Here is a 20,356-nt window from a genome sequence, read left to right as displayed (position 1 = left end):
ACTCTGTCATTTTACGTGTAGTTGGTCACACTTCTAGTTGAAATATTCACAGGTTCTGTGGAACTAAAATTAACAATATTTCTATATAATGCTCATAAGAATGTAAGTCACAAGAAGAATGTAATAAAATAATAAAAATGTTAGTTTTCTTGTTACTATTTCGTCTCATTTTATTCATCAAAATTTGATGATTTTCGGTGTATATTTCATTTACAGCTCAAAAGCATTTTTAAGGTCAATAATTGAAATGATCATAGTTGTATGTTGATAAAGGTTATGGTAATATAATACAACCATATTTAGGTTCAATAAAGAAAATGTCTTCATAGGAGAAGAATAGAAACAAACCTATCTGTGAGACTAGCCACGCTAAAGATGTTCCAGAAATTCACCATACTTACGAAGGATTAAAATTAATAATTAGAAGCTGAGATATAAAAATCTTGTAATTTGAGATGTGTAAATTAAGTGTGCCAACTCAGTTTTTTTTATCAGACAATTGCCACAATCTTTATATATGAAGATATCATTAAAACTTTGGGGGCCTAAATAACTATCTTGAAAATATTTGGAGTATGTATTATAATATTGATCGAGTGCGTTGACATGACTGCAAATTTTTGAAAAGTTTCAATTTACGGCTATAACTGTTTTCACAATAAATATTTCAATAATAGCTACAGTAGTTATAATAAAGGATCTTCAACTCATCCAACTACATAACTCCCTTAAATAAGTAGAAAAAATTTTTATACTCAATACATTTCCAACCCTGGGCGCAGTAGCTCTAATAGTAATCCTACATTTTTTGATTAAAGCATGAGGAAATCATGTTAAATAACTGGCTGAAGTTTTTTGCCATCTGATCTATATTTCTATAAACAGCTTCTCTCCTCCTCTTGTTGGTTAATTACGCAAGACTTTTCATTTACATATTTGAACTCCTTTGTTTAGAAATTTGCATGAGTGGTAGGTGTGAAACGAAAATGCAGAGAAAGGCATGTAGTACGGATACGTTTATGGTCGGAGAAAGGTGGCGGACAACTGCACTGCAGATACTCTTTTTTCAAGCTGAGATGAAAGACGGGGGAAGAACAAAAGATTGGGATAGTCATTGCCACACATCCAGAATTACTTGTGTGCTTACTAAAAGAAGAACTAAATGGAACATGGCCTCTCTTCTGCAACAAATCTCAAAGGAAGTACGTAAATCTTATGCATATAGAAGAAGCATGCAGCAGCTATACCTATTTATGCAATTGAATGTGTGTTTTGTTTTATTTCTTGTCTTTCTAAGCTGCACACACACACACACACACACACACATATATATATATATATATATATATATATATATATATATATATATATATATATATAGATAGATAGATAGATAGATAGATAGATAGATAGATAGATGCGCAAATGTGAAAGTGTGTCTCCAAATGAATATATTTTCGGATAAAAGAGTTAGGGCTTTCTCTGATTCTATTAATAACCAAATTAACAACGAACAAATTGAATTGAGGAATACACAACTAGAACTAAAGAAACTGCTGGTTAGAATTAATATTACAAAAATTAAAAAAGAATGCGAAAGCAGACGGAAGGACTTAAAATGTATGAGTGAGGATCTGGGAATATAGATATTCAAATTTAAAATTTATAATAAATAAGATCAAATATTGAATTTTAAGATAACATAGCATACACTGATGTAAGATAGAAGCTGCTTTTATAGCTTTTTGAAATAGGTTTGGGAATTGAAGCTGTGCCTAGCCTAATATTGTCTTGTATATTGCTTTAAATTAGTCACTTACCAATAGCACATCAACTATCATTTGCTATATAACTTTTCAGTGGCGTATTAATGAGTAGGGGTGTTAAGCGATTTATTTATCAATGTTTTTACACTGGAATTATCTATTCGAAGCGTAATGTTCAAAGGCGCTTATTAGTGTAAAATCTAGTCACAAAATAGATGCGTCACTAAACCTACGGCCAAAACGGTTTTATTAATACTACTGCTATTTTTAATAGAAAAATGAATATTAATAATATAAATGCTTTTTGTTTGTCATATTGAGAATATAAGAAAATAAATATTTTCAGGTTAAATGTAACTTGTCTTAAAATTCCTTGTCAATTACATATATATTCAGTAAATCATCTTTGAAAAATATACTCTTAATATTATGATGTATCTAGTAAAAAATGTATATTTAAGTATAATATTTTAATAGTATTATATTGTGGTAGTTACTCTAAATTTGTGTAAACTTGTGCACATTTCTACTCTATTTAAGTCTAAATTATGTATACATTAGAACAAATGTTATCATAAAATTTGCTTAAATATAATTAATATAAAATCTTTATTTTACTGTAATTTCGTTGAAATATTAATGTTTATTTCTGATTCTTCAAAGTAATTGTGTATGTATAGTTTGAAAAGTATCCTAATCTATGATTATACAGTGAGACCTTTACGGTAAACTAGGGGCTTTGAAGATGTCATATCGATTGTTTTAAAAAGAAATAGCCCCGTTGCTTACGAAGTAAGACTTTCTTTATGTCTGTCTATTAAAATCCTTATACTGCAGAATGGTGTGAAAAGGAAATAGTTATTATAGACAATGACTATACAAAAGATTTCTAATAGTGCTAAGAACTTAATTATGTAATGGAATATATGTTCAGTGAACTTAAATGTTATATGAAATAGTCCATTTTCAGTCAGAAATAAAATTTAGGTCAATAGGGAAAGCTAATGTCAATATCTCAGATTATTAACTTAGAGTCCATATCCTGTGTTCTTGAATACCATCATTAGTTCTAAATAATGCCTTTAGTCTGTTGCACGCCAATAAAATAGTTGCTGTTATTAATTATAATAATAAAAAACTTTTTCTTGCAAATATAAAGCTTGTTTAAAGAAGCATTGTTTCTAACTTCTATTTTCTTTTCTCGAATAGTGATTTTATGATAGGGGTTTCCATCTGGCTTGAATTCCACGAAATTAACAACAACTGTGTTTTTATGTTGGTATTGAACTGCAGAGTATGTTCCTTGTTAAAATAATATCATCTGGCTTGTAGAATCCCTTAATGTAACCGCTTTAGGAAATAATATACCGAATGGAATCTGAAATACATAGTTGTTTTTAAAAATTACTTAGTGATGTTCCATGATTAATTATATTTACTAAATTTACCTTTATATAAATTTAGTAAGGGCGCCGGCATTAAAATTCATACTAGTCTTCCTAGAATATTTTAAGGCATAAATGTTATGATTCACAATGATTACTATGCACTTTCTTCACCTGTACGTAATAAATCATAGAAGCCAATATATTCAGTTAGTTGGCTAAACTGTTCATAATTTTTAAGTAAAAGTTGTAGATTTGTATTGCTAGTTTAAGCTATTTAAGATAGAAAGCTAATATGAACCAATTAACTATAGAAGAGGATACAGGTTGTATTAAACATATTTATTCAATATTGACATTTATTACCAAAATTAATAAGAAATGTTACTTCCATAAGATGAATAATTGCAAATATGAATTTACAAGTGAGAAAATAAGAAATATCAATAGATTTTATTAATTTATGATCTAATATGGGCTTTTGTAAACTATTACTTCGGTTGTAGGTCGCTAAAGCGTTATTTTGTGGGTATGGGCACGCAGAAACTATCCAAAAAATAATATATTGGTACTTGAGGTATCTCATGCTATAACCGAAGAGTCCAAATAAGTCTAGAATTAAGCATGGCTACGAAGCTTAACAAGTTTTCATTACCAAATCGAAACTGGATTCATACTATTAAACTATACATTAAGAGTTCAAAATAAATTTCATTTAATTAAAAAATATAGTTCAGATTAATATAAAGGTACCACAAAATAATACAATAAGGTAGAAAAATATAAACTGTAATCGCAAGTAGAAAAATAATAAAAACAAGGCAAATATAAAACAAAAATCATTAAAAAAGTAGCAATAATAGAAATGCATAACACGTTAAAGATAATAAGATAAAACTCAGATCACATTAATTATTTTAATTTCATGAACGAAAATAAGAAAACTATGCTATCGTCACTAAAGCCCACATTATTTTCTTATAACTAACAGAGCTTTTTCAAACAATTCCAAAAACTTTGAAATGTGAGTTCTGACATTCTACAAAAATGTGAGGTATACTCAATGGAAAGATTCAATCTTTACAATATGGACGGTCAGTGTCAAACACTAAATACAAATGAGCAAGATAATTGTGCTCATAAGCAAGTGTATCAAGATCCCTTTATCTCGGGCATTAATATCTTTCAGTCTTCAAATTGGCTAGAAGAACATTTACTTATTTTCATTGGTCTAGTTTCAATCTATTCAATCTACGAAATGTTTAACATATTTGACAGTGTTCTAAAATGAATTCGCCACTTATCACGAATTACTCTTTCACTAACGAGGAAGGTCCATAAACCGTGAGAGTTCAATTTTGATGAAAATTAGTGACAAAATTCAGTTCGAGATGATGAGTAACGTAGTAATAGTCACTCGATGCGCAAATGCTTCGTTGAGCTGCTACACCGACGCCATCTTGAAATCCAATAGGCAATGTCCAAGAATACCCTTTTGGCACGAAAATGAAAAAACTTTCGGTAGATCTGACTTCAATATAGTAAACCGGGATAGGACATCTATATGTGGGAGTACCTCCAGTGCATGATCGCCATCTTGAAAGTCACCATATTGAATCGCGGTCAAATATGATAATGGCAAAGGGGTTATTTGGGGTGTCAAATAGCACTGGAATTTACTCCTGAATCCATTTCCGCAACCAAAGTTTACATATCTGTTTTCACTTCAGAGTTAAGAGCTCTGTCACCCACAGGAACATATAAAAACAGTGGAGTTAGATTTGTGTTATGAAACATGGTCGTGCGAGCAAATGCAGGTTTTCAACGAATGCAGTAGTAGTCACTTGATCTACAAGATCTACTATACCAATCAGATCTTGAGCCTAGTGAGAGAAATCGTTAATTAAATTGAAATGCGTGTAGTAAAAAATAGAATAGCAGCACTGTTGAAAATTATACCTATTTCAAAGTGCGATGGAATAGACTGGTGGTCGATTAAAGACACGTTTAATAGTACTGACGAGCAGAGAGTACCAAAATGATTGTTCGGATATATTTATTAGAAATATGACATAAACTGGTGCATTTTAGTTGAACGACCAAAGTGGTTCAGATTCCACTATAATCAGTAGGTCCACGTCTCCTTTAGCGTAGCAGACATAAGTTTGGGACGATAAACTGAATAAAAAAAACTGTTTTAGGCAATTTTACATGATCCATTATAGTGTGTTAAGTTTTCTTCTGCTATCTTGAAACCTTACGCAAAGACCCTCATTGTTGCAGAATATTGCGTTCTTTTCCAATACTTATACTTGACAACCTATAATTTACTGTACATATTACGGAGTTAAAAAACTTTAATGTGTTTATTGTCAGTTTGTCTAAATACAATCGATTTATTGCTGACGCATTGAATAATGAAGAGGATTTAAATTGTCAGTTCACAGCCTATTCTTAGACTATACACATGGAAACTTAGAATTCACTTTTCTTGTGTGTGTTTTGTTACAAGTGATAAGCAGACTTGTATACTTCCATTTTTTTTCCTGATGTGATATTCATATGCTCTTTATACAGAAAATCGTTTCAAGTGTTTTGTGGTAAAAGAGCAGAGTTTTATAGTGCATATATTCACATAGTTCGAAGGTTAGTGCATGTTTATGTCGATACTGCATATAAATGCATATTTAAAGGAACGCCCAAATTGATAAATTTTAACGTCCAACAATTTTCTTCATAAATCTAATTTCAAGTTTCTAATATAAATAGATTCGAGATATTTAAATGATTCACTGTTGTCGGTTTAGATTATATTCCAAGGTCTTGTGAAGGAAGAATAAGAAAGGGGTAAGCAATTCATTCTCCATGCATGGATGCATGACTGTCACCCTATTGGAAGAAGATATAAATAGCGATGTCAAATCACCTACAACAAAATGTCCAGGTCACGCATCTCGGAAGTTAAACTTACTACTGTTGTATGTATATGAGTTTGGATTTGAAATTGTGTGGTCCTGTGGCAATATAAGAATACCAAAAGGAAAGTTCGGGTGCATTTAGTTCTGGTGCGACATCTTCAAATTTGAATTTAACTAGCTCAGAATTTTGTTCAATTTTTGCCCATATTTGTCCATCCCCCAAAATTGTACCATTCAAATTAACAAAGGAGTGCCATTTCAAAATTTGGCCACATCGAGCTCTCGTTTATTTGAATGGTACAAACTGTTTTTGTGGGTGGACAAAAATGGACAAAAATTAGACAAAATTCTAAGCTAGTTAAAATTCGAATATGAAGATGTCGCACTACAAGTGATTGAAGTTGCCAAATTTTGAAATGGCCCTCCTTTGTTAATTTGAATGGTACAAATTTCTTTCTTTGATGGAAAAAATTGGACAAAGATATTGCACTACAACTATATGGGTCCGCAAATTCTTCTAGGAGTTATCTTGTGAAACAATGGATTGAAGTCGAGAGACGTTAACAATTCAAGAAGAAAATATATTTTTCGAAGTGTATGCTAAACAAGTAATATTTTCAATGTAAGTAAGCTTGTTTTCAGAAGAGGATATTTGTATTTTGTTCGACAGTAAAAGCTCAAACTTCAGCAGCGCTCTATTTTTTGGCCTTCTTATATTTTCATAGCAGTTTCAAGTCTGGGAAGGAGTTTAAACAATCCAGATAAGTTTTTTTTTCACACTTGACAAATTTCATCCTTAAGAACCCGTTGAAGAATGTATGTTGGGAAGAAATGAACAATCTTTTGAAAATTAGCTCTAAATTAATTAAAATATTTGCTTTACAAAATCTAAAACTTGTCACACAAGTTACTTTCTGAGATAAGGAGGTAAGTTCCCAAGACTATTTAAATATAAGCTTGTGTTGCTTTGATACGCACTTCAGTTTCTCGAAACGTAACTTTCCTACTAAGTCTTCTGTTATGTTTTCGATAACTTTATCTTCCCATTCATGCTCCATGTCTCGCTCAAATTATTTTATTTCGTTTAAAGTATCAATATTATACATTGTAAATTATTGCAGTTTGAATCGGACAATGTTACATTAGAAGAAAATATTCTAGGATTTAGCACATAATTAAATACAAAAAGTAATTTCAAATGGATTTATTTTCTTTTAAACAAGAACATAAGGTTTTCTTTCATACAGACTTTTAATACAGTAAAAACTACCTTCAATAGGGCCCTTATTAAACCGAAATTTATTTTAAACAGAAATATTTCACGGATCCATGAATTTAAAGGTAAAAAGAGAAGTATTAAATTCTCTTGATTAGGCGGAACCTGTGATGCGAGCAACGGATGTTAAAATATAATTTGTAACGGAAAGTTTCAAGTTCCGGAACGCAGTGTTTAGAAAAATTTTAGACATTCCGTGAGTGGTTATTTATATAAACTATATTGTTGTAGAGGTCTTCGTTTACTTGTTACCCTACACACTTAACCTTAGTCCATTTTAAGGCCCTAGATACCGTGTGAGTTTTTGAACGATGTGCAATTTACCTAGTTATTTTCAAATACCATAACTCGTTCTCTAGCTAGTCTAGATACACGGAACAAGGAGTACAATATACACAATAGATCAAAAAAGGGAGCCAAAGGTATAGGAAGGAGCGCTGAAAATGGTCTAGCATATGTCTTTTGTCTTGGCCTTTTAAACCGTTATAGACTTTTTTGTTTTGAAGTTTTATGTATTAATTCGTAGCATACATTAATACTAGAGTTGAATACGGTAGGCCTATGTACAAAATTTTATTTTATCTATGTCCATTATACGAATGTACTTTAGTTATTTATTTTCTAAGGTATCTTCTAAGCATAGATCTATCTTCGTTAAGTTTAAAATCTTTAATCGAAATGTTTGTGCGTTCAATTTTCCCTAGGCAGGTTTTATTATATGCTTATGCCAGAAATGTTTATTTACTTCTCTTAATATATGTATTGTTTATTCACAGATACTTGGCGTATTTTTTTTATTTGTAAATATATATATATATATGAGTAGATGTATTTTAATTTCACCTACTGACTACGAGCTGCTTGAACCCGAGGAAACCAAATAAAATGTATTCAAGAAGCTTTGGACGCAGCTGAAAACATTAAGAGCACCTTACGTTTATCAGTACTCATTTCAGTTCAATTTCAAAGATTATAACGAGATTAGAAGAGCGGGTATTAGAATTTTCAAGTGCATTTGAGCTGTTCGACTCAGTAACGAAACAGACGCCACAAAGACATTTGACAAGCAATTCTTCGAAAAACACAGTCAATAGAAGCAAAAAATCCTGGCATAAAATTTTTGTCTAATGTAAATAAAGTGTTCCTGGGAACAACGTGCACGAATTTCAGATTTATCGGCAAGTAACATTGCTTCTTTGAAATCTGTCTCTTAACGACCCGTGACACGGAAGGAACTGTTTAGATGTACAGTAATGTTTTAACTGATAAATACACGTTTTTGCCAAATAAGACCGAGTGTATTGTAGCATGAATGCATCATAGTTATACACCAAGTATAAGTAGTTCAAATAATACAACTTTTTTTCTCTAAAGATAATAAAATTCCTCATTTAACTTTAGCTTTTGCTTGGTGCATATTTACAATTTTTAGTGCATATTTGCATATTTTCAGTGCATATTTTTGTGATTTTTAGCGCATATTTGCATCCATATTTTGCCGTGTTTTAGTGCATATCGATCCGAAGTCTAATGATAAGAGAATGCATACAAATCTGCTAAGAATAGATGGCAATAAAGATTATTATAAGATTCGATATCAGGTTGCAATCCATAAAAAAAGCCTCTTTCTTGTTTTTAAATTCAATATTAAATAATAAAATATCTGCATCTTTACACCTTTAACGATAACACACTCGCTTGTAATAAGGGCAAGACTAGTTTTCATATCAAAACTGTGATAAAAAAAACTCAAGAAATTTATTTTAAGACTTGTTTATTCATGTGCTTTAACACTCATAGTGATGTATATGACTATCTGTGTTTGAAATACTCTATGGGAATGTGGCGAATTTCCCCAATATTGTACTCCGTATTATTAAAAACTAACAAAGTAGACTTATTAGTTCTCTTCACGAATATTGTTTAGGGTTTTAAGACATAGTACGCAGAATTTAGAGTGCTTTCCTACAGGCAATTGCAACATGGGTGTGCAGTGAGGTGTATGGTATCTGTATCCGAATGAGAAACGGTAGTAGTACAGCAATTTTGGTGCGGGCAGGCGTGTGAGGTTCGGTACGAACCCATTTCTTGGACCAGTGAAACATTCGTTCCGTGCATAAAATGCGAACAATTAATCCAATAAACGTAGTCAACATTTTAATCAAGCAGTGGTGGAAAAATATAGTATCGTGAGTAAGAATGGGGTAGAAGATAAGAGATTTGGAGGTACATTGCTTGGAATGATAGCAAGCTAATATGATGGTGACGTTTCTCTAACAGTTAGTGACACATTAGATGTAGACACTGACACAGAGGGTGAACATGAAAATTCGACAAACGAAATGGATTTAGAACATATAACTACTCCATCAATCAGTGACAGTGAGCCTTCTACTAGCGAGTATGAGATGCCATCTCCAAGCCGATCTAAATCTGTACGTTAACAGAAGCTATCGTTAACAAATACAAATTCAGGAGCACGTTGCATTATTGAGAAAGAATGGGAAACGTAACACTGTTGCAGCTGCAGCGAAGAAATTGAAATGCAATACGGCTTTTGTGTATAAGGCTTTGAAATTCCATAACAAACGTCCTCGCTCTCATGTTATGTCACTACTGAAATACGAAGTATGAAAGACGTTCAACATTTATCTCACTAAAGGACTTACGGTATATAATTATCATTTAAAAGCGTGGATGTTACTGATAGCGAGGAAAATGAACTATCCATTCCGTGTTTCATTAACAAATTTAAGAAAGAGCACAGGATTCGCTCACGAAGGATTAACCAATTTGTAACAAAGAAAGATGTTGAAAACGAAGGTGAATTACTTGATAATGCCCAAAATTTTGTGATTAAAATTAATAAAATAATACCTGAGATACCGTACAACTGTGAATGCATCTTTAATACTGATCAGTCTAGGTTTGAGTACGAAATGACCTCTGGTAGAACTCTGTCAGAAAAAGGTGAGAAACAGTACAGTGTCCCACGTATATACCATCCAAATTCACATTTCCCCAGTACGGCTAGGTACATGTTTCCAGGAGCATAAAGGCGTGTTCGGACCCAAAATGAAACAATAGTTAGTTAGACAGACACCTTTCAACATTGTTATTCATGCGAGTAAATCAGGTAAACTCACTCGCAAACACGTCAAGTGGTGGATAAAAGACGTGTTTATTCCTGATGTGAAAGAGGATTCCATGCTATTGCTTGACTCGTGGAGTGGACAGGCGGATGAATACGTGCGAGAATTGTTACATGGGAAAAACATTCGTGCAGAAGTTATACCCCACAAATACCACCAAATTTATTCAGCCTCTTGATGTATACTTTTTCCGGCAATATAAGCTGGTAATTCGAAGACTTGAGGATTATTTTCAACATAAATTTTTTGTTTGTGGTACACCGAACAAGTTACATGACAGAATTTTTATAATGAAAATGTATTCTGTTGTGTATCATCAATTTTGTGGGCCAGTCTTAAAGGACATACTTGTATGTGCATGGCAGAAATGTGGGTATGTCACAAGAGCAATAGTTGATTCATTTATAAATGTTCTGGAGACTGTGTTCCAAGTAGAAAATAGTGTCTGTGGTCATCAAGATTGTGACGAATGTGAATTTATTAAGTGTTTGTACTGCTCCATGATGCTGGGTGCTAATCACTTCGTTATGGGTCTCCATCATCACAACTGAAGAGCAAAAGGTTGGTAGGATAATATTTGCTTATGTGCACCAGTTTATATTATTTTTCTGATGGTTTTTCTATTATTTTTCTATTAATTTTCTAATAATTTCAAGACATATCCTTGTAAAGTCATATGTGTCGTTATATTAACTAACTTATATTACAGCATATAAATGCTATGCATAATCGCAACACACACAGACTCATATATATAGCGCACTTTGAAATAGGTATAATTTGTTACAGCGCTGCCACTCCATTTTTCACTATAGGCATTTCAATTTAATTAATCATTTAGCCCACTAGGCTTAAGATCTGATAGATACAGTGGGTATTGTAGATCAAATGACTATTACTACATTAGTTAAAACCCTGCATTTGCTCGCACGACCATGTTTCATAACAAAAAATTAACTTGCACAGTATTTATATGTCCCTGTGAGTGACAGAGCTCTTAACTCTGAAATGAAAACAGATATGTAAACTTTGGTTACGAAAATGGATTTAGGAGTAAATTTAAGTGCTATTTGATACGCCACATGACCCCTTTGCCATTTATCATATTTGACCGCGATTCAATATGGCGACTTTCAAGATGGCGATCATGCACTGGAAGTATTCCTACATAGAGGTGCCCTATCCCGATTTACAATGTTGAAGTCAGATCTACTAAAAGCTTTTTCATTTTTGTGCCAAAAGGGTTTTCTTGGACATTGCCTATTGGATTTCAAGATGACGTCGGTGTAGCAGCTCAACGAAGCATTTGCGCATCGAGTGACTATTACTACGTTACTTCTCATCTCAAACTGAATCTTGTTAATAATTTTCATCAAAATTCAACTCTCACGGTTTATGGACCTTCCTCGTAAGTGTAACATTGATCATCGACTGATTCAGTTACTGGACAACCTACATGTGGTAAACTCACAATGTTCATTCAATGACCTTTTTAAACAACTTGCTATACCTGAACATTTTGCAACGGTACATATTTTCCTGTACATACACAACAATTTCTTCTGTATTTAACCGAGGTTTTGTCCTTTCGCAGCCATAAAACGGATTTCAGACTCCAGTTATTCTCTCGTAGATGATTGTGGCGCATATTGAATGAGTTACATCAGTTGATCAATTATGTTCACGTCTGGAGATTGGATGGAGCAAGATAAGTGTTCATCTCCATATTAATGTTCTCCAGTAACCCCGCAGAACTTCCCGCTGTGAGAATCTACGACTTGCCTGTATGTAATAGGAAATAAGGTGAATGAAAACATATCCAACTACACCAAGCTTTACTATCCATCAAATGTACGTGTTTCATTTTTCTAGTGCTGTAGTGTGCTAAAATGTTTACATCTTTTATAAGGGGTTTGTACCATGTAACCTGATCCCGTATATTGATAGAATGTAATATCGGTGAACTGTGACTGTCGACACAGGCTGTGACTCTTGAGATTCTATGTCACTGGCATCGAAGTCACTCTACGGCTATGACTGACAATCTGGTTCAATACTATGTGAGACCTGTCTCGAGTGGTTTTCTTGGAACCACTCTCCTTCCCTAAGGTTGTAGTTATACTGTGAGTTTTTAATGCCGTCATCACCTTCCACTTACGTCTCGCACAACATAACCTAGCGCCAACAATTTGCGCTCTTCAAAAATCAGAGACGTCATCATGTTTCACTATCACTGTGTGCTGCTTAATTCACTCTGCACTATCAATTTACTGCTCTTTGTTTAGATTTGCCCTAGGACACTACCACCAGCAGCCTTCGCTTAGGTTTCTAGTTAACTGTTGATAACACAGCAGACTGTACAAATGGCGGTAAACTGTAATAGTTGATTTCTTATATGGAAACAAGATACAAGTTCTTATGGACCTGGAAAAGTGCATAGTTTCAAAGTTAAGCTTGTCTAAAATCTTGAAAAACTCATTTTCTCTACTGAATTCCAAAAACTTTGAAATTGAGATCCATATCATCATAAAGGAAGTCATACATACACAATCCAGTACTGCATTTTTTATCATTTTACTAGAAATGTGCAAGATACGTCCTACAGGTCTTAGACATCCTCTCAATAGAATTCTGAGATATGGTCTGATTTCAACGTGAGTCCAAAGTAGAAACCTAATCAGATATAAACACGGAATTCTTCGGCGGGAAGTTGGAAATGTTACGGATGAACAGCACCACTATCATTCATTCGGAAGCTATCGGTTTATATCTCCGTGAACAGAATTGCATGAAGACGGCTATATTACATACAATGATGTCTGAAGGATAAGCAATGCTGGAAAGTCATAAAACTTTCGCAATCATAGCCTCTACGCATTCCAACCTTATTACAACACTATGTTACTACTACGCACAGCTCTTAAAGCTGTCAGATGTGCTTCTTTCTAGTTAGCGTGACCAGTACACGGGAATAAGTTTATTTCAATTAGAAAGGAAGTGTTAGATAAGTACTACTCTGTCTATTTGTGTAATACTTTAAGAGAGCTAATGAAAGTTTATAAATAAGTTTTTATATGGTAGGGGCCGTTGTGGCTCAGTGGTAGAGGGTTTATCGCTGATGCATGTTGTCTTTGGTTCGATCACAGGTCTCGCCAAGTGAGCTTTGTGGCGGACAAACACCACGTGTGTGTTTTTTCTCGGGTTCTCCCGTTTCCTCCCACTTTCTTCATTTCACCATTTCATTCGTTTCTCATCCATCACCGTCTCCTTTAGCATAGCCGGTATAAGCATGGAACGTAAAACTTAAAGATTATAATTTATTTTCTATACAGAAGGAGTGACTAATATTATATATGTTACATTACATTCTGATAGAGTACACAAATGATAGACTAAGTTCAAACATTTATTCTTTGTCTATTAGGCACTGAATTTTAGAAATTAGATATGGCAGTTATATAATCCAGGAAACATCAAAGTATTTTTGGGTTACATGGAATACCAACAGGGGTCCTCTGAGGCCCACAGGTTAAAGATCATTATTTATCACGGAAAATAATTTATCTTGTCTGATTTGAACTTGGGATGTATAAGAAATCATTTAATTTTATTCTCTATTGTTACTACATTTCTAACTACAGTGTTGTCAGCTATATGTTTCTATTTGTTTAAGTTACCATTTTTTATTTATGTCAGTAAATATGACCTATTTATGTTATTTGTTTGTGTGAAAGAACTATCAAACAGATCAATAGCAATTTTCACAGTGTAGTGTGTGTACAAAGGTGACTTCTTAACGCATTTTGGTGGTGGTGCAGTAAAGTGGGGTAGAATGGGGAAGAGTGGGGTATACTTCAGTATTCCATTGAATTCAAGATTAATCTTGTATAATTCCATCCCGGTTATCCTTGGAATGGAGAAATCCTTTCAAATTTTGTTTCCGCAAAAAGATAGACAGTGTGAGGGACGTTCATTGGACAATATAGGGGATGTCACCAGAGAAGCAGTGTTGCCAACTCAACATAAATTTGTAATATTTTTAGTAGCACAAAGTCAGGTTTTTGCAACTATGGAATGAAAATGTAAAACGTGAGGAAACAAGTCTGTCTGTCGACTTGTCTGTTAGTTTTCTAAACTAATACCACTACAGCATCATGAATATTAGAAGGTATTCATTGCAGTAAACCTACCAGTGTTCCATTTGTTCCACTTGTATTATCAATAAAATGTTCAAATCAATGTCTTTTGCATCAAAATTTGACAGGGTGATTTGTACCTTGCTATATTCGAGCTCACAACCTTCTATGTCATATTCAGTTAGAAGTTCTTTAAGTACTTTTTCAATTGAACTTTGGCGGAAAGCACGATTTGCCATTGTTCCAATGCTGCTGCAGATTCCCACATACAGTCACAGTCACAGAATAACGAACGGACAATTTCCTATGAAATATATGTCTTCAGTCAGTGTTGCAGGCTGCTGCTTGCAGCTTCTATGATTAAAAATACTTGATAACACCAGAGGTGCAGCAGCATAGTAGCATAGTTCTTTCCCATCACTATTGAAACTTGATTATTTCTCTTTCTTGATATATATATATATATATATATATATATATATATATATATATATATATAACAGTAATGTGTGTGTGTTTGTGTTTGTGTGATTATAATAGAAAGTGACATATTTAAATGTTAGCAAATTTGAAGGAATAAACTAATAGAAAATAAAATATTTAAGTGCAAAAAATAATATATACATATACATACATACATACATACATATATATATATATATATATATATATATATATATATATATATATATATATATATATATATATATACTAAATTTTTAAAATGTACAGTTGGCATCACTGTACGAAAATAATAGCTCAGAGTGCCCCTGCATGTTGTAATACCAAAATTGCTTCAAAGGAGAATAACATAAATAGCCAAAACACTGGAATATAACAATTAGCGTATGCAGTGAATAGCCGCTTAGTACTACCAAGGGTTGGCTCTGAGGCCCACAACATTTTCTTTATTTATAAATAGAAAAATCAAAACACTAAAAACATAAATAAGTATGTTCTTTGATGAATGAGTCAAGCTTGACAATATCAATTTTTTTCAGATTTTTTATGTAATTAGAAATGTTACAAAATGTAAGAAAAATAATTTGTAGGCCTCCGAGGACTCCCCAGTGGTTTCCAAGGAATAATAGGCAAAGACCTTCAATTGGAATGACAGGTAGTTTTATTGTGTGAATCATTACCTATTCCACTAATCATCTTGATATGATCGGAACAGTCGTTTTGTGTGCATCTCTTCGTCCATGGGCTATCGCAATAGCATACATTGCAGACTTCTTTCCAACCAGATCCAACTACACACGGATTAGATTTCACTATCTCATATTTAGTAGAAACTGTAAATTAGAAAATTAACTTAGGAGGTAAAAAATAATATCTTAATCAAAGAACAATAAACCTAACATACGAGTACTTTTAGTTGCTGGACCATTTACTATATTTTAATAAGTAAAATAAACTTCTATATTAATAAATTTTGCTCGACTGGTACCAGACAACTCTAAAAGCAGTAACGTTGCGTGTCGTATTTTAACACCACACGAAGTATGTGAACCTCAAAAACAGACAGAAATGACTGAAGGATTAAAAATGTATCTGTTAGAGAGTTATAGTGACGTCACAAAGATATTTTCATCAAGAGCTTACATAAAATGTATTGATCTCTCTGTGTAAAACTTATTCATTGTCTTATAAGTTATTTTAATTTTGCAAACCAATACCAATGTACCGAATAGTAAAATAATTGAGTATTTCACTGTAGTTGTACTGCAAGAAATACAAATTCTTGTTTATATATATATATATATATATATATATATATATATATATATATATATATATATATATATATATATATATATACAGTGGCGTATTTACGATTTTGTTTCGGGAGGGGCTTTGCCAGGAAATGTGAAAATTCTGCAAGATATTTCATTTACCTTACTATACTAAGTAAGATTTCAGTGGGGGCTTAAGCCCGGAAGCCACCCCCTAAATACGCCACTGTATATATATATATATATATATATATATATATATATATATATATATATATATATATATATATATATATCATATGATAAGATAATATATGGTATACTGATATTAGACATGACACCTTTTATTAAATTGTAATGACCTTCGGTCAAACGCAGCACCATTTTCACTTAAAAGACTTTGGAAAATGGACGAAATTCTACCATATCTGAGGAACGCGGCTCGATATCGAATCAAAAGATTATACAAGAATTTAACGAGACAATTGCCATGATGTAAAAATGAGAGAGGAGAGGTTGCCACGCAATGATGATCCTTATACATACGCTGGGAATCTTCAATTAAACGGGGGTACTAGATGCAATAAGCATGTAAAATGACAACTTAGCAGCAGACCAATAGTAGTGTCCTATTAGGGATGACACAGTATGCAGGTAGTTAAATAATGGAGATTTTAACATGTGTACGTAAGGAAACTGGCAGTTGAAGTTTTCACGAGAAATAATTTTCTGAGACACCATTGATGTTGTCAAATGAATAAAGAACCCTAAGAAGAAAGTAAAAGTAAACTGCAAGAAAATACATAGTTTAAATGAACATTGCACGGTGACAGCACATGAAACTTACTCCCACCTAACTGAAGAAACAACATGCCAGCCCTCACGAGAGTTATCCGAGTTACAGCAGAAGAACTCTTATCAAATTTATCCAATGGACACGGATTATTATTAGGAATAAAAAAAAGATGTTTGGTTTGATGGAATATACCACTATGTCGAAAGTGTAAACAAGTAACCCGGACACACAGATTTTATTCACCAAATTCTATTGTAAAAGTAATTAATATTGTAAAAGTAATTAATGAAGTTATTGCTTCATTCGTATTATATTATGATTAATAATTTTCATTTCAGTCAACATTATTCCACACATTCAACATGTTTTATATTATTTGTTATGAGGTAATGGAAACTGTGACTTGTATGTAAAATACATTTTTATATTGCAAGAGACGTAACTTGAAAATGTGCACCGCAAACTTATTCGTATCTGACTCTAAAAACATACTGTCTAACAAAAAAAAAAGAAAAAAAACTTTCCACAAAGTCAAAAGGAGGGTTGATGTATCGTAAGAATGTATGATAGCTTGGAACCATTTGTTGATATATCCAATCTTCATAGTAGATCAAAACGTTTTTCATATTGCATGTTCCTAACTTACAAGGAGTCTTAGAATATTTCTATGCTTAACCCCTAGATAAAATTTTTTCCTTCAAATTCGTCTATTAACCAATATTATACTAATTGTATACAGTGAAAAAGGTAATACGTGTGATATGTTCACTATTCCATTAGTATCCTCTATATCGTTGGAGACTAGGTTTGGATTCTCATTTGGAACACATGTAGTTCGGATTCGATATGGAGTTTTGGGTGCACATCCGATATAGTTTTGCTCTTGGAAGAAACTACCATGCAGGAGCTACAAGCAAAAATATTTGCTTGATTAACAGTTATTTGAACTCTGTGTGACATTTTTATCATTCACAACTTCTCTTGTACTCATATACTACGATACTATCTAGTGTTTAGTACTTAAAGAAATACATTTTCTAGATCAAGTTCCACCTGTAATATTTTGTGTGAAATATTTACACAATTTGTGCGTCTTTGGCATTACGAAATCCAAAATGACATCTCAATTGAAAATGCTAAATTTCAATTTCAAGTAGCAACGCAGAGTATAAATTAGCTATGTTAGAAAATTCAAATCTAACATTTTTTTTAAAAAAAAAAAAAAAAGAATGACAGACGGAACTGATGTCAAATTTGAAATCAGCACATCTAAATTAAATCAGAAGATTTGCTGGAATTAACGCAAGAAAAACTTTGTTCCCCAGTTTAGACATCATTAAGACATATAGATACAAATCCTTTGAGCAATATCGTATCAATGTACGTTGCATGCTTGTGTTCTACAGCAAATATGAAGTTCAACAAACCGAATCTTTTCGGTTTGAACTTTACTTCAATTTTCTATTAATATCTTATTGAATTTTTACTACTTAACAGTGATGCTTTCACACAAATGGCTTTTCCTTAATTGGCTTTGAAAGTCAGCCTAATTTGAGAAATTGTTTTCAACAAAAAGTGGAGATGCTTAAAGACATTTGGTGCTAGAAATGTATTGTGAGGTTTGTTTCATTCAAATAATGATAAATGAGTAATATTTATCTATCTTCAATCTCTCTCTCTCTCTCTCTCTCTCTCTCTCTATATATATATATATATATATATATATATATATATATAATGAATCATGTGGTTGTTTGCATTGTTTACATGAACTGTTGTTAAATTATCGTGTGTACGTGGAAATGCAATCCGAATTATGGTTTACTTAACTTCAGGAAACACATCAAATCCATAAAATTGTATATTATTTTTATAACGATATTGATAATAAAATTGAACGAAATAATCTCTTGATGGATGTTTTACTTTCGTTACAAATTAAATTATGTATTATTTCAGGTGAGATATCAATATCGTTATTTCAATCTTTTTTAAATTGAATGCTTCTTCCGTTAGTTATTGTTATTTTAATATTATTTTCATTTTTAATATTGGTGAAGCCATCACAAGTTTAAATTTAGTTTCTCTAAATCTAAAATTGAAAAAGACCGATCATACGAACTGAAACGTTTCACAATCTATGAGAACTATGAGATTAGTCTGTTTCAAGACATGATCAGAAAAACGAATTAGAAGTATTTAGTGTATTTTATAGAAAAAAATCCAGAGGTATGTATATGAATTTTGGGAACTTTTACAACGTTATGACAATACGAGTGGAAATATGAAATTTTGTGGGTTTCGCTTAAAGAAAAAAAATTAAAATACTTGAATTATCTTACATTAATTGACGATAGATATACACATACATTAAATATTTCTTCCTCAACAAGCTACTGTTTTCCCTAGATTTGTACATTTTAAGTGTCTTTTATATTAATGTATATATTCGTACTTAAAAGCAAACTCATTACCAATTGAATTGTTTTCATAATAGCTACGTACTTTTTCTTAGTTGCATATTTGTTTTTACGTTTCTCGCCGTTAATTAAAATCTATAGCAAAAATAATATTTCTTAGTAAGTGATCTTTTTAGGTCCATCCTTATAATATCAACATTGGAAGTAGGTGTAGTCTAAAATACATAACAAGACAACTGCCATTGTCTTATTAATATTGAAACATTTATAATAAAGTTAGCTAAACTTACCTAAAGCAAGACTACAATGGGTTGCTACAAAAAATAAAATAATGCTGAAATTCAGGGTGGATGTCATCTTTTCCGGTGAAACCTGAGGAACAAAAGAATTAAAATATAATTTTATTTTTAAAAGATCAAAAACAACTTACTAATAAGAAAGGAAGTTGAGTATACCTATTTCTGTTAAATATAATTTCTCGTATTTGAATACGTTAGTATGAAGTGTTCATTTAGGAAAAGAATCACATTGATATTTTGATTTGCAAGGAAAAGAATAATAATGAAAGGTAAAATACAACCTAAAGGATTCTCTAGTGATAAATAATAATGTCCCTATTTTCTTAAAAGGAAAACGAATAATATGCACTGTCGTTAATCCAACTTATATTTGTGAAAGGTAAATATGACTTTGTTACAAATTCTATATTCCTCAAGAGAAAAAATTCCTCACAGTTTCTCTTAGGTCTATTAACAATTTATTATTTTCACA

General features: G+C 32.2%; 1 long non-coding RNA gene across 1 annotated transcript in view; it reads right to left on the bottom strand.

Annotated features, from left to right (window-relative positions):
• Nucleotides 1-20,356, bottom strand: part of LOC145662058 (uncharacterized) — a 56,450-nt gene that overhangs the window by 34,178 nt on the left and 1,916 nt on the right. The window contains exons 2-3 of the long non-coding RNA XR_014126970.1: nucleotides 19,876-19,957; nucleotides 15,776-15,928 (exon numbers count right to left, since the gene is read on the bottom strand). This is a non-coding gene — a long non-coding RNA (uncharacterized LOC145662058). The remainder of the gene's footprint in view (nucleotides 1-15,775; nucleotides 15,929-19,875; nucleotides 19,958-20,356) is intronic.

Source organism: Thermobia domestica, chromosome 10 (genome assembly GCF_964235325.1).
Source record: "Thermobia domestica chromosome 10, izTheDome1.hap1.1, whole genome shotgun sequence".
Lineage (NCBI taxonomy): Eukaryota > Metazoa > Arthropoda > Insecta > Zygentoma > Lepismatidae > Thermobia > Thermobia domestica.
The sequence above is the reverse complement of the archived record's forward strand: the minus strand, read 5'-3'. Positions and strand labels throughout refer to the sequence as shown.